This window comes from Nyctereutes procyonoides, unplaced genomic scaffold (assembly GCF_905146905.1).
Source record: "Nyctereutes procyonoides isolate TBG_1078 unplaced genomic scaffold, NYPRO_anot_genome, whole genome shotgun sequence".
NCBI classification, from domain to species: Eukaryota; Metazoa; Chordata; class Mammalia; order Carnivora; family Canidae; genus Nyctereutes; species Nyctereutes procyonoides.
This window is the reverse complement of record NW_026575135.1, coordinates 67,379,476-67,392,797: the sequence shown is the minus strand read 5'-3', so window position 1 is coordinate 67,392,797 and position 13,322 is coordinate 67,379,476. Positions and strand designations below refer to the sequence as shown.

At 48.3% G+C, this 13,322-nt stretch overlaps 1 long non-coding RNA gene across 2 annotated transcripts in view; it reads left to right on the top strand.

Annotated features, from left to right (window-relative positions):
* LOC129494966 (uncharacterized) overlaps positions 1 to 13,322 on the top strand; it is a 33,574-nt gene that overhangs the window by 11,095 nt on the left and 9,157 nt on the right. Inside the window, exons 3-5 of one of the 2 annotated variants that reach the window (XR_008661437.1) lie at positions 6,257 to 6,460; positions 9,256 to 9,412; positions 9,575 to 9,827. This is a non-coding gene — a long non-coding RNA (uncharacterized LOC129494966). The remainder of the gene's footprint in view (positions 1 to 6,256; positions 6,461 to 9,255; positions 9,413 to 9,574; positions 9,828 to 13,322) is intronic. The other variant, XR_008661438.1, reaches the window with a different exon arrangement.

The following is a 13,322-nucleotide window of genomic DNA, read 5'->3' as shown; positions in this document are numbered from 1 at the left end:
AACATCCTAGCTAATGGGATACAATAGTATAAAATAACAAAACGTATAAATACTGAAAAAGGAGAGACAAAGCTGTTTCTTACTTGCAGACCATATAATTGTCTCTTTGAAAAATCCTTGCAAATCAACTGAAATATAATCTCAACTAATAAGAGAATCTCAGTAAGTTGGCCAGATATTACATCTCATTAAGAAGCAATTGCAAAATGTCATGAGAAAAAAAAAAAGACATTTTTGGAACTCTAAGCTACCCAGAATAAACTAGAAGATGTCTAAGAACTACACAAGGGGAAAAAAAACCCAAACAGAAACAATTTCCCACAGATTGAAGGAAACATTATGAAGCATAGGAATTATGAAGGGGCCCGTCTGGGTGAGACAGGACCACACTATAACATTTGACCAATGACTTCCCATTAAGACCATGAGTTTTGGGACACCTGGGTGGCTCAGGGGTTGAGCGTCTGCCTTTGGCTCAGGTCACAATCCGAGGGTCCAGGGATCGGCTCCCACATTGGGCTCCCTGGGTGGAGCCTGCTTCTCCCTCTGCCAATGTCTCTGCCTCTCTCTGTGTGTCTCTCATGAATAAATAAATAAAATCTTAAAAAAAAAAAAGAGCATGGATTTACTTTCTCTCCTACAGGGTGTCCCAAATTTTAATTCACAAGTCCATGCACCTGTCAGAATCAGAATTAGATGTTATTTGAGCCCTTGGCCCTGATTGACCCCAAGCCATTTGTCTACTTGTCTCTTTCTCAGTTTGATGTGTAAGTTTTGTAGAACTGAAAGCTCTTCCTTGAAATGACCGCAGGCCACGTATTCACTGCTCGGCTCAAGCAAATCATACAGTCCTTGTAGTTTCTAGAAAGAAAGAAAGTGGGGTGGAGGGATCAAGACAGTTTTTGGCTGGATTTGGGCAGCAGGGAAGAGTGGGATCTGGTGACAGCAGCAATCATGGAGCCATGGAGTTAATATTATCAAAGAATATGGGAGGTGGGGATTGGAGGAATATCTGTTTTCTGCTTATGCTGAGATATTTTCTCAGCATCTTTTGAGGACTGGGTTCATGGGCCATTTTCTTGGTCACAGAGGCAGGCTGGCATCAACAGTGGTGGCTTTCAAGCTCTCGCGGGTGTATATGTGTGTTCCATATAGTTGAAACTGGTTTGCAGCCCCATCGAGGCATAACTGGCGTCCTGGCTGGGATCTACAAGACATCAGGACATACCCGATTTTCACAAGCGATTTGAAACTTGAGGGAGACACAGTGAAAAAGCCTTAGGTGTTCAAGGTTCTTGGAACACTGATAACCTAGTAGCCTAAGTAAAGAGTGGAGACAAATGCCAGCCCCAAACTTTGGGAAATAACTCTGGGTGTCAGGATAGAAAAGTTTCCCAAGAAGTTGGCAGCTTGTCTTGAGGCAAGGGGTACTCATATAAACAGAAGTCTTTCCAGGGCAAGGGTGACCTGAAAAAAAATCAGGGTGAAATAAAACATCTTAACAACTTAATTCCTGATTCCAATGGGAAACTACCAAATATGTGGCCACAGGATCGCTCCTTTACATTTGTTTCTTCATTTTGTGGTTTGTCCAGTGAATGTTGATGGCCAGTCTCCAGTCCCAGGAACATGATCAAGGCTGATAAGTCTAGAAATAAGGTCCCATCAGGAACACTCTACAGCTACACTGGGGATTTGCCTCTTTCTCCAATGACCTTTGTCTACATGGACAATGGAGATTTCTAGCTGGGGACAGGAGTCTAAGATAACACTGGCTGATCACTGCCCTCCTCTGAACTCTCCTACTATCCCTGATAGAGAAGCAGGCGGCCTACTCAGGGCCCATTTTGATGTTTGGCAGATGATAGAGGTAGTAGCAGAAGCCGGGAGGTAGTTTGCTGGTTTTAGGGCAGAAGCAACAGAACATCTTATTCAACTGAACCTAAAGGAAGCTGGCCAGCTCTGGAACAGGTGGGCTCTTAATTTTCCTCCTTTACAACAAGGAACTGAGATTTTGGTGTTCTCTTCTGCAAATCCCACCTCTCGCGCCTGGTCAGGTGAAGCTACCAGACCTGCCCAACACCCAGGCAAAGTTCCTCTGGGACACCAGCAAGCCAGGTATGATCTCTGCTCCACATCAGGTTTTGTGTCAGCTCTTGAGTTCATTGCTTAGGTGTACTTTCAGTCAAGTTAGCATAGTGACACGCATTGTCTTTGTGAAGGTACCTTGCACCCTGTGGGGAAGGAGGTTGAATACTTTGGTTTCAAAATATGATGAGGAGGAGGTCCATGCCACAAGAGGATGAGCCCTTTATTCAGCTGTCCAGATTCCTTTTAGGTGAATGGGAAACCCCACAGCCACAGCCCCTCAAGTGGAGATTTTAAAGCAATAACATCTAAGCACTCAGATATTTTAAAGCCATAATTTAAAATTATAATCATATTAAAAAACCAACAGGTTTGGCAGTCATGAGATTTTTTTTTCAGAATTCTTATTTTGCATTCAGTTCTTAATGTGCCGGTTTCATCTTCTCCTTGGAGTATAAACTGTCAGGCTGTTGGTGGGTTTTGACATAAAGTTCATTTGGCTCCAGCCACTCTGAAAAAGGGAGATATTTTGTGTTTGGTTGGGTTTTTTATTTGTTGGTCTGTTTGTTTTGTTTTTAAATTCTACATCCTCTAGGACAAAATGGAAAGGGTACTTGAGTGAAATTCAGTATATTTACCAGGCTTAAAAATCAAATAATCACATGATGAAAAAGAAGGCCACAAACTGACATTCCCTGAGTTTGCCAAATTTTGTTCCAGAGGTTCATAACCTTCTGTTTCAAAACAGGAAAGAAGCTAAATCGTGGGGAGTCACCTACACACAGACTTTGCTAGGTAATTATTCAGCTGACAGTTTAGGGAGCTTAATAAACCCTGCTCCCTGGTCTCTGAAGACTGCACTCATTACGTCTTAAACAAGGAAAAAAAAATCCCCATTGGGATTTTCAGATCTTAGCACTTTCTTTAAATATGTGGTTTACCTGTTTAAGAACTTGGCAAAGAAAATAAAAATGCCTATCTTAACAGTTACATCTCAGGCTTTAATTATTCCTATTTTTGATCTTGTAGCTCTAGCTCTAAATTAAACAGTCTTCCCTTCATGTGGGTAGGTGCTTAAAAAAAGCCTTTCAACTCGTAGGCTTAAAAAAAAATTTTTTTTTTCTCTTGCGTGAACAGCTTGGGTGGGGAGCGAAAAGAAAGTGCCAACTACGGCCTTTTCGTTTTACTGGGAAGCTGATGGGCAATTATTTGGAAATGTCTGGAGTCTGTTGTGCCACACAGATGGGAGAGGTGTGAGGAGTGCTCAGAGTCCCTCAGGCCCTCAGGCCCTCTCAAGCCCCTGCATGCAGCAAAGGTAGCTTCCTTCCCATTGGGTCTTTTGCCAGCACTTTCTGTGAAGATGACTTTTGTCCTGAGCCATTTTTAGGACTGTGCGGATTGGGGTCTGGGTAGGGATGGAGGGTGGGGTTTGGGAACATTACTTCCATGAGTTTTACCCAACTGGCCAAAAAGACAGGATGCTCCTCAGAATCTTCCTTTAATTCTACTCCTCTGCTGTTGAAGATTGTTTTTTTTTTTTAATTTTTTAAATTCATTTATTTATGATAGAGAGAGAGAGAGAGAGAGAGAGAGAGGCAGAGACACAGGCAGAGGGAGAAGCAGGCTCCATGCACCGGGAGCCCGACATGGGACTCGATCCCAGGTCTCCAGGATCGCGCCCTGGGCCAAAGGCAGGCACCAAACTGCTGCGCCACCCAGGGATCCCGCTGTTGAAGATTGTTAAAAGAGGCTCTTGAGGAGAAATATTAAGAACCACAGCAGCCAGGATCCCTGGGTGGTGCAGCGGTTTAGCGCCTGCCTTTCTTTGGCCCAGGGCGCGATCCTGGAGACCCGGGATCGAATCCCACGTCGGGCTCCCGGTGCATGGAGCCTGCTTCTCCCTCTGCCTGTGTCTCTGCCTCTCTCTCTCTCTCTCTCTCTCTCTCTCTCTCTCTCTCTGTGACTATCATAAATAAATAAAAAAATTAAAAAAAAACAACCACAGTCAATTTCATAAAAAAAAAAAAAAAAGAACCACAGCAGCCCATCTTTAGGGAGAGTGAGGGACACAGCATAACTGCCTCTTTCTCTCCCATCTCCTGCGAAGGTATGGGGTTGAGCATGGGAGTGGTGGCGAGATGGACATGTTTGGGGTATACTGAGTTTTTAAAAATTAAATCTACATCTGTTTGTAAAATGTGGATACATATTTCCCTGTGTGTAATTGGGGAAGGGTGGATCTACAGAAATGTGAGTAAACAGAGAGTTCCAGAAGAGGAACTGTCCCCAGCGCAGGAAGCTCTGAGCTGCCCTAGGATCATGATAAACAGGCAGAGGGAGAGTCCAACTGTGTGTTGCAACACAGTGGATTAACTCTGCATCCTGGCGGAGAGCTGACTGGACAGTCTCTACTCCCTTTCTCCTGCAAGGTGAAACCTCTGAAGAACACCACAGGTTATGAGATGTCCCTCAGGCATAAGAACACAATAGCACCGCAGTCAGCTGTTTACTGTGCTCCAGATGCGCTCACCGGTGCTTTACCTGCATCCACTTGTTCAGTCCTCAGGACAACTCTGTAAAGGAGGAGCTATTATTATCCCAGTGTTACAGCTGCAGAGAGTTTAAGTAACTTGGCTAAAGCCACATCCATAGGAAGCAGCATTGCAATGCAGGTAGTCTGAGACCAGAGTCCATGCTAAGAATGGCTGAACATTTGATAGAAAAAAAAAGGTTGAAATAAACACTAAGTTCAAGTAGGAAATGCTATGACCAAGACTTGAAGGATATCAGGTGGGTGGTGGGAAGTTCCACTGGAAGACCAAGAGGTAGTCAAGAGAAGGAGAGGAAGAGGAAGCTTTGCCATGTATTTTACCAGAGCTACAACCCAGAGTCATGAAGTCCCTACCACCTTCCTGCTGGATATAGACTCTCTCTAGGGGCAGGTGATCTCCAGAGGGGATCAGGTGGAAGCCTTCCCTGTTCTGTTGACCCCAGCCTGCTCCAGGGCTGATGACCTGCAGGGGATAAAGAAGTGTGCCCCTGCTAGTGGTGGGTTTGCAGGCTCAGGGCTGTCCTGGGGCAGTCCAAGTTGGTAAACGTGGTGCAAGTTGGGAGACCAGTCCAGAAGGAGGATGAGCTGCTTGCTTACTGTTGCCATTGATGGAGAGATATCAGATGGTTCATGGAATTGCCTACTAGCCATCAGTGGATCTGGGAGAGAAGCTCAGTAGATTCAATATCAACAGACACTAAGCTACAGAATGCTTGTCTCCAGCAAAACCCTAGGATAGAGTTACTACTAGGGTTTTATCTTCTCCTCACAATGAAGGCAGTGTGGGCTTGGAGAGGGCCAACTTGCCCACAGCTATGCAGCTGGCAAATGGCAGAGGCAGAATGAGTGAACCGTCACTGTGTGCTCAAGCCCATTGGTTTAGCCCAAGTGCCACAATGAAACTCTGGCTATCCCTCCTTGTGTCAAATTATACAACCTCTTCTTTTCTAATTAAGCTTGGCTACATCTGATTGCCCAAACCTCAACTAAAAGTTATTTTATGATTCCTGTAGAACTCTAATGAACATAGGTGTGATCGAAACCATCAGGGCTTGAGGGTGGCAAAAATGACTCATTTCTCACCTTTATCCACAAAGGGTAGAGGTGGTGCTTCAGGACTGAGTGAAGTCACAGGTGCAGAAATCAGAGCTGTTGACTCACAGCCAGTGAACCGATTCATGCTCACCACAAACCAGAAGGTTCTTCAGTCCCCACTCCTCCTAGATGAGACAGAGAGGTCATAGCAAACTTAGCTCTTGTGATGCCCTGTCCTCGGAGACTGAAGGGACAGAGAAAGGTTTTGGGGGTCGTTGGGATATGACAAGATAGGAGCTACATGTTACTAAACACTTTCTATCTGCCAGGTACTTGGCATAAATTCTCACTGAATTGATACACCAAGGTTATGAAGTGAGGATTGTTTCTAAACCCATTTTGCAGATGAGATTAAAATCTTAGTAGATGAAGTCACTTGTCCAAACTTCATGGCTCCAGAGCCTAAGCCTCAGCATTAGGAATATTGTCTCTCCCACGCTGATTACATTAGCTTACACGCAGCTGTTGCAGTGGGTTGAGTGTGTGGTCTAAAAGGAAACCTGGTTCTGCCCTATTTTTCAGGCCCCTGACCCCTTGGCCTATGAGGCCATGGGAGTCCTGAAAAGCGAGGTCACCAGCTCTAAGAGGAAGGAAGCACCTCATCATTTTCCCATGTGAAGCCTGCCACTTCTTCATCTCCAAATGGATTTGGAAGAACTTCTAGTTTCAGCCTGGGATGAAAGGTCTGAGGGATACAAAGGTGTCCTCCAGGCTACGTAATCTCAGGTCTGGTCAGGGGGTCTCCAGTATGGGAGGCATATATCATTAAATGCCAAACCTTGGTGATGGACTGGAACCTTCAAAGTGTTTCTATATCAAGAAGTTTGTAAACTACAATCAGGACTAAATATGCAGGATGATCATCCCGGGTGGAATTTTCCTCAGAGGGCAAAGTTGTAATACTTTGAGCAGGAGATTCGCTCAAAGGTAACACCCTCCACAACTTGCCTTGAATTTAGGGCTCAAATTAAGACAAGTAGCCTTGAAATTTCCTCTCCAAATGGTGGTGGCATGTTTTGGAAGTGAAAATATCTTTGGAGATAGATCATTGCTTTTTTTTGTTTTGTTTTGGGTTTTCCAAAACACTTTCCTGTTGTTATTTTTTTTTTTAAGGTTGGTTATTTATTTATTTATTTATTTATTTATTTATTTATTCTATTACACAGAGAAGAGAAGCAGAGACATAGGCAGAGGGAGAAACAGGCTCCCTGTGAGGAGCCCAATGCAGGACTCGATTTCAGCACCCCAGGATTATGACCTGAGCCAAAGGCAGACACTCAACCACTGAGCCACCCAGGTGCCCTTAAGATTTTATTTATTTATTCATGAGAGAGACAGACAGAGAGAGGCAGAGACATAAGGAGAAGCAGGCTCCATGCAGGGAGCCCGACGTGGGACTTGATCCCAGGTCTCCAGGATCCTACCCTGGGGTGAAGGCAGCGCTAAACTGCTGAGCCACCCAGGCTGCCCAAGATAGATCATTTTCGACACTGATACAATCTCTCTATTTTATAGCTGAGGAAAATGAGACTAGGCTTTCTCAAGGTCATTCCTCGACTGGCAAGGCTGAGACTTAAACCCATGTCTCTTAATCAAACAAGTCCAAATTCCAAGACTTGTTTATGGGCAATGGCTCACTCATGTCTTTGAGTGCTTGAGGCATTTGTATAAGTTGGGAGCACCTGGAAAAATCCATCCTCATGATCCCTCTTCTCAGAAGAAAATATGATATTCAGGCTGTTATAGTCTTAAAGAATAATGTATAGGATCTCATGGGTGAGCATTTAAGCATCCAATTCCCTGCTTCTATGAGAACAAAACAGAAACCTATTGCAAACCTATCCAAAGTATTTGGAATCATACAAATGCCTTTGTCACTAGAACTTACTGAACGAAACAAACATTCTCATGTGAGTCAAGATCCTGCAGTATGGCAAGGTCATAATCCTAGAGATCTCAACGTGTAGCTGCTAAGAAATAACCTAGTCTGACATTTTTTAATTGAATTTTTTTGCCGTTTGACATTTCATGTTTATAAAAGTAGAAAGTTAAGTGTCTAATTGAAAAGTTATGGTTAGTTGAATTCTGGTTAGTTGAGGTCTTATAATCTGCTCTACCTTTGTCCTCCCAGCCTCCTCAAACAGGCTGCAAAGAACATTTAATGGCGTAGAAACTTCTTGATATTTGTGATACTGCTGTGCATTCTTCCTCACCTAGAGCATGTTCACTGTAAACCCAATAGGAAAAAGATAAAACACCTGAGTGATTGACAATTTAGCATCCTCCTAGCCTTCTTGTAGCCTCTCATCTTGTGTCAGAGTCCACAAGGCTCAAGGAATCAGGTGGAACAGGGTTTTGACTTCTTCTCCAGCCGTATTTGCTATGGTGCCCATGCTGCTGGCCCTGCCCAGAGGGAGACAGGAGAGCTGCTGTGACTTCAGTTTTTCCAGTCTCCAATGGGCAGCCTTCCTGCTGGGAGAGATCAGACACCCATCACTCTCCCTCTGAGGCAATCAGGTTACTCAATAATCTGTATAAATGGCAGCGCCTTTGACTGCCTCGGATCATCCTCTCTGTGTCCAGTGATTGCAGAGCTTTGGGTCCTCCTTCCTTTAATCAAATAGATTAGGAACAATTAAATGTGTTCTCAATTTAATCACCCTTTCCTTTCTGGGCCCGGGGAAAGCAAGTCTCCCAAGATGTCTGTTGTGTGGGGTTTTTTTTTTCCCTCTCCCAGGCTTATTTTCAAAGAAGGGATAGAGACTTCTTGAAGCTTGCCAAAGTAAAGGGAATTAATGTTAAGGTGCGTGTGCAAGTGAGGAAGTCCAGAAACCAGGGGATCGGTAGCTGGGTCATCTGGAAATGGAGCAGGATTCAAGGGGGCTCCAGCAGGGTCATTATTCCAGCACTGCACCATCGAGACAAAATACCTAGATTCTATGTCTCTTTCTTGCTCACTCCCAGCCAACAGGGGCTCCCTCTGCCTGTCTCCTGCCCCAGCTCGCCCCTAACTTTGGTTGCTTTTGTTCTAAATTTACCTCATGACTCTTCAGGAGTAATTTCTTCTGCCAGTGGGAAATTCTTCTCTTATTCATGGCTCATGTCCAAGAGAGAGAGAAAAAGAAAGAGACACAGAAAGGCAGAGGGAATGTAATAGGTTCAGTTATTTCTCTTCCTTTTATTATTTTCTTGGAAACCATATGGCTCATAGGTCATTGGAAAGGTATTGAAGGGTCCTTTTTGTGGGTTAGGCCTCCAACCCCTGACCCAGTGAGCTGTGTAGGAGGGGTATGGATGGGGAAGAAGGTTCAAAAGTAAGCCATCTAAGCTGTAAGGGCTTTACATGGGTTAATTTCCCTTTAGGTAGAGTACCCACCAAGATAACCAGCATCTGAGTATCTTTTTAGAGGAGCCATAATCTATCCATAAACACTCGTTCCTATGGAAGAGCTGGTTCCTCAGGAGAAAGTGAGAAATGTGTCTTTGGTTCTAACAGTCTAATATACATTTTTCAATTTCAGGACAAAGCCGTGGGCGATCTGGCTTTTTCAGAGTAGAATGGAAGAGACACACCCACAGCCTCTTTGCCTGTGCCCTTCCCCAAGCTTCAAGTCCTGCTCTGGAATCAAAACCAAGTCTTCTTCACCAGCACATGCACGCACACACTGGGAGGCAGGGGTAGGTAGGAATACAGGGGCTTGGGGAAGGTGGTGAAACCACCCTGTAGTCCTGATGGGAAGTCTCTTGTTGCCCTGTCTCATTGTCCTGAACTGAGCAGCCAGCAATAGCTCCTGCCCTTTCAGACAGAAATGCCTACAGAGCTGCTATTGTTTCCTTTAGGTGACAAGTGCCATGAGCCTGGGCCAGCCAAGCCATCCTGGAGCCCAGCTGCTTCCGCGCCACCACATGAGAAGGGTGCTTTGTTTTAATTGTCACATTTGTTGTTTGGAAGGATGCTCTTCAACCACGGAATTTTCTGGGTGACCTTTCTGTAAGAATTGCATGCAAATGTCCCAGTGGAAGGTCATGATTGGTCTGGAAAGGTTATCTTCATTCGTCTAGACGGTTGTCTTCACAAAAGAAAAAAGTTCAGGTAGGGAACCCAGGGCTGGGGCAGCACTGGGGCAGCTGAGGAGAAAAGTCATCTGGTCTACCCTGCTCTGTCCGCTCAGCCCCACCTGCTGGTGGCTGTGTCCCTTTGCTTCTGGCCTCCCACGGTTTGCCTCGACCTAGAATAACCCCACTGGCTGAGGTGCCATCCCGAAGCTTTCCCCAGATCACCGGTTTCCTCCTTCCTCCAGACAGGCTCCCTTTGACCAGATGTAATGAATCCTCCAGTTGCTCTCAGATTGGCTCTGCAGAGGTCTCTCCCCTCTGAACAACTGAAGCTCCCTTGATAGATTCTTGAAGGATCTGTTGAAGGAACAACTGATTAATGGTTCACTCTCAAACAACAACACTATTTGAACAACTGCCCTTTCTGAGCCAGAACCCAATCAAACCAAACCAAACCAAAACCCAGCATCTCTCTGGAAACTCGGCTGAGATTAATATGTTCCTTATTACCACAGAGCAATCTGATAACCCCGTATCCCTCATCTCAGGCTGGCAATGGGAGAGGGTGGATTTTAAATGAGACACTCTCGGATTGAAGCTATCAACGGAAAAGGCCTCTGTCATGATTTATGTGTGTGTGTTGTGGGGCGGGGGGGGGGGCTGGATTTCTTGCCCCTCTGCCCAGTCACTCTTGCTCAGGCCAGACTGTTTCTTTTCCTTCGGGGGGAGCGGGGGGCTGGAGGCAGAACCGTTAACCTAGGAGGTCTCGCAGGGCGGGAGGGGGGGGGGGAGCGGGAAGGCAGGGAGCACCAAGCCTTGGAGCGCGCCCTGCGCCCGGAGACCAGAAAAGGTTGGAAAGGGGTGAGGGGGCTGCCGTGGAGGGGTACGAGGTTCTCTGGAATCCCGTCCGCTGTCGACCCGGCCTCACGACAGCTGCTGCGCCGTCCGGCGGGCGCCGTCCTGGGGAGCAGGAGGCGGGGACGCGGGGCCAGCGCGCCCCGCCGCCTGCATTAGCTGGATTGCGCCTGCGGCCGCGCGGCTCGCGCCCTCCCAGGAACCGCCTTCCTAGCCCGAGGTCAGTGGGCTGTAGCAATGGGCCCCAGCTGGCCACGCAGGAGTCTGAGGCCTGAAGCAATTTTTCTTTGAAATCAGCTTCTAAATTGCAAGGAGTCCAAGTAAATTGACACATTTCCTGGCTTGAGCTCCTTTCGCGTTCCCGCTTCGATGCGTCGGCCTCTCTTCCTTGGAGTGGTTCTGTGCGGGGGGTGGGGGGGTGGGCCGGGGTGCGGGCGTGCGGGGGTGGGGGGCTCTGCTCTCTTTTGGAGGGGGGTCTCTCTTCCCAACTGAAGACACCCCCCCCCAGCACAAGAGAATCTGTCATCTCTTGGGGTGGGGGGGGCATGCAAGGAAAAGCAAAGACGAAGCAAGGGCACGCTGCACGAGCCCCCGTGCCGCACCGCCGTGTGGGCCCGGTCGCCGCCGTCCCCTCCCCCGGGAGGGCAGAGAAAGCCCCTCTCTCAGGTGGCGGAATGCTCTTATGAGCCAGACTGAATCCTCAAGTGCCTCCCGCCCTAATGGGAACTGGCATCAGGGGACCGAAGCAGGCCCTGGGGACGACACCACCTGCCGGGTCGCTCAGCATCCGCGGCAATGTCTCGGTCCCTCTGCGTGGAACCGCCGCGGGCCGCCGCTGGGCAGCCTGGCAGCCGGTGCACAGGAAGGTGGCGCTGGCCCTGGGTGGTGTCCATGAGGCTGAGGGCGGGAGCCACGGGCGCAGCCAGGAATGCGGGTCCCAGGTCGGCCGCTTACTGGGTGGCCAAGGGACCTCATCTCCTAAGACTCGGGCTCCTGGTGCGGCGGTGGGGAATCACAGTAACTAGGTGAGGGGTAGTCTGGGATGAAGTGACAGGGAACCAGCACCCGCTCCCATAACCTGCATGAGTGTCCGCTATTTGTCATCCTCCCTGAAGATCACCAGGCTCGTGTTTTCCATTCACAAGGCTGGGGGAGCTCAGGCAGTTGGGGGGATCACATGCCAGCCTCCTCCTGGATGTGAGCCCCGACTTTCTGCCTCCCATCCTCTACACGCAGCCCTTGAGCTAGGGGGGCTGGGGCCTTCCCTGCCCCCAGTGGACCTTTCCATCTCCCACTTCTGCTCCTTTGCTGTTGTCTTCCACCTGCCTCCCCTCTCCATCTGTTTTAACACACTGCTGGAAGTCCACTCCTCTGGGAAGCCTCCCCAAAGTCCTCCGCAAGGAGACTCCTAGAGCACTCATTAGCACTGCCTGCCTCTTACCCAGTGTAACACTGGGATATTAATTAGCTTCCAATGAATCCATGTCGCCTCTTAACCCAGAGGGTACGAGTGGCTTTTTCTGTTTCTTTGCTTTTTCCTCGATTCCAGCCCAGGGTCTAGCTCCAAAAGGGTGCTCAGCAAATGCCTGCTCATTCGAGGACTGCCATAAAAATGCAGAGTGGCCTGAAAACTTGCCAGAAGGTCAGAGTTTGTGGAGATTGTCTCTGGAATTGACCAGAGATGTGACAGTGAACAAAACACACAGGCACGAGAACGAATGTACCGCCCTGGGTTTGGCATTTCTTCCACAGGTGGGATTGAGGGACGTGGAGGTGGAAGGTCACCACTCTCTGGACAGGCATCAGAGCGGTTTTGTACTACCGCAGCACAGACAACCGGAGCTGTAGTCCCCGAATTTCCCTGTCCCATATGGTCCCAGGTGAGCACTGGCCACATGAGACCAAAATTGGGAAGCTGGAGGTGAAACACGAACCAGAGTTCTCAAGCTCTGAATGTGGGGCAGGGCTACAGGTGCTCTAGGGGTTTGTAGACACCACCACTGGCTCCCCGGGGGTGGTGAGGGACAGCCCAGGCTCTGGAGATCTTGTAGCACCCACCAGACCTCCTTCACCCTCTCCAAGTCCTGTGCCGTGTGTGCATGCAGCTCTGCAGCAGAGGGGGCCAGCTTCCCCCCCATGTCACTCAAGGCATCAAGGTGACAGGAGACACAAGCAGGTTCCCCTTCCTCTCCACGTTTCAGTTGTCACGGGAATTTCAGCTCACCTTTGCAAGTTCCAGTTTGTTCTTGCTGTCACCTACATCCTGCTTTCTTTTCAACTGATGGCCTGGCGGACCTGCAGTGGCTGCACGCTCAAGACTGGATGCCAGAGTAGCAGCCTGCATGGTTGGCATGGGTAGCCTGGTCTAGCACAGACCTAGCCTCTGCAAACTCCACAGATCCTTCCCTGGTCACCCACCCCCTGCCCTTCTGCTTCTCCCATTCAGTGCCGCCTGATCCAGGGGATATCGCAGGCCCCATGTATGGACCCTGGTGCCTACAGGTATGGTGGTGGTCACGCCTCATCGTCCAAGTTCACGTGCAATGAGTCGGCCTGGACCCTGAAAATGCCATCGCAGAGGTGCAGGACTGTGGCGCCCACCACTCCCTGTCTCTCCTGGGCTGTTCAGGTTGGGGCTGGGGTTGACGCAGGAGTGGTAGGACTTCCTTGCGGAAAG